The sequence below is a fragment of the Rhinolophus sinicus genome, chromosome X, assembly GCF_036562045.2.
Source record: "Rhinolophus sinicus isolate RSC01 chromosome X, ASM3656204v1, whole genome shotgun sequence".
Lineage (NCBI taxonomy): Eukaryota > Metazoa > Chordata > Mammalia > Chiroptera > Rhinolophidae > Rhinolophus > Rhinolophus sinicus.
The window spans coordinates 95,703,610-95,705,723 of NC_133768.1; the positions used below are offsets into that span (position 1 = coordinate 95,703,610).

Sequence of the window (2,114 nt, forward strand, 5' to 3'; positions counted from 1 at the left end):
ATTTCTGTTTGCCTAAACACGCTTTTTCTCTCCCTTAGATCAATGAAAGAATGTGTCTCCTGCTCAATTTCAAGTACCTGGTCTCTCTCTCCCAATTAAAGTGGAAACTCTGCCAGGCTTAGAAGGTTTGTGGTAGACAAAGCCAGAGTTAAGTTTCCAAAGGCACTTGTCTCCTAGCCCCTTATTTCAACTCCTCGTTATTTCACTAAAAAAAAAATGTTGGATTTGAAATGTAGATTATGTTTGACTGGTCACCAATGCAAATGTGTTCCTATTTCACCAGTTTCAATTCTGCACAGAATCTTCAAAAGTGTGGTTGTGCACTACACTTCATTTGGAGATGTGAGTAACAGAGGTGAGTCATGGAACCACAAAAATATCTTAGTTTGGCTGGTTTCAAGGCCTGGGTTTCCAGAAGCCCCATACTCTGCACTCAGCAAGGAAGGAAACCCAGTTGGCCTATTGTCTTCAGAGACAGTAACAACATAACTATTATGGTCTTCAAATTCATAATCTCTTTCTCTGATATATATATATATATATATATATATATATATATATATATATATATATACATACATACATACATATATATATATATATATATATATGTGCTGGGGATGCCAAAAAATTGTATACACGACTTGTATTCATCTTTTGTCGGTGTATATTGAATATTACAATTTCAATAGTTTTTTCCTTTCTTAAAATGTGTATACAGGGGTGGCCAGATAGGTCAGTTGGTTAGAGTGTGAGGTCTGAACAACAGGGTTGCCAGTTCGATTCCCACATGGGCCAGTGAGCTGCGCCTCCTGCAACTAGATTGAAAACGACGACTGGACTTGGACCTGAGCTGCGCCCTCCACAACTAGATTGAAGGACAACGACTTGGAGCTGATGAGCCCTAGAGAAACACACTTTTCCCCAATATTTCCCAATAAAAAATATTGGATTAAGATTAATATATTTAAATAAAAGATTTTTTAAAATGTGTATACATTTTTTGGCTATACTGTATATATATGTATCCTGGAATGAAATATTGCAAAATGTTAGTATCAACGTTATGTTGCTGAGTGATGGTATTATAGCATATTTTTCAGACTTTTTTTTTCAGGAACAAAAGCCGGGTTTTTCATTTCTTGCATTTGAAGTACTTTTGATGACCTCCCTGGCCTGAGACTCTGTCATAGTCCTTAACTGCCACACAACTGCAACCAACCACTTCACAGGGCTTTCCCTGTCTCAGTTTTACAGAGGCCTACTCATTCCCCTAATTTCTTGTTGTCATCAACCTTAATTAGGTTGATTTGGAGTTCAGCACCGAGGGCCTCCACCAACTTGACATACACAGGCTCATCACAGTTGGATGCAAGCACACACAGATAGGCTTGGCACTGGTGTGAGGCTTTGGCAGCTTGGCGATTTCCCCATGTTAGGCCCTCATGGATGACGGTGGTACCTCTTGTAAAGCAGTGTTAACTTCCATTACACCTGTAGCAGCAATGCCTTTCTCAGCCATGGCTGGCGGTGGGTCACAGGTAGAGCTGAATCTTGAATGCACCTGAGCCTCTGCCTCCATGCCACTTGGTGGTGGAAAGGGAAGTGCTAGATATTTCCTTATATGGACCTTCCTGTGTTTTTCCAAAATTTCCATAACAAGGATGATTTGCTTTGATATTTGGAAAAAAATGATAAGAAAACATTCAGAGTCGTTTCTTTAAAATTCATTTAAATAAATGATCAATCACGTAGTATATTTTATTTAGTATTTAAAATGTGTTGGCTGGAGATGAGGTGTAGGGGAGGGGGTGGGGAGGGAGATTCAAAGGGAAAGATGGGATTGTTTGTTTCATGGAGAGCCTATTATTCACCAGGTATGTTTCTGCTGTTTACTCATTTCGTCCTCCAACAATGTTGGGAGGTAGGTTTTCACTACACTAGTACCACTGATGAATAAACTGAAGCTCTGAAAGACCATTCGTCATGGCTAAGAACACACAGTAAATCTGTGGAAATTCTTGGTGCAGAAGACAGGTCAGCCTACTTCAGAATTTGTGCTAATTAATTATATACCATTTTCTCCCATAATATGTACACTGATACATATACAA

General features: G+C 39.1%; 1 pseudogene; it reads right to left on the bottom strand.

Annotated features, from left to right (window-relative positions):
• Nucleotides 1-1,135: 1,135 nt before the first annotated feature.
• On the bottom strand, nucleotides 1,136-1,609 carry LOC109437923 (small ribosomal subunit protein eS12; annotated as a pseudogene).
• Between the last annotated feature and the right edge of the window lie 505 nt (nucleotides 1,610-2,114).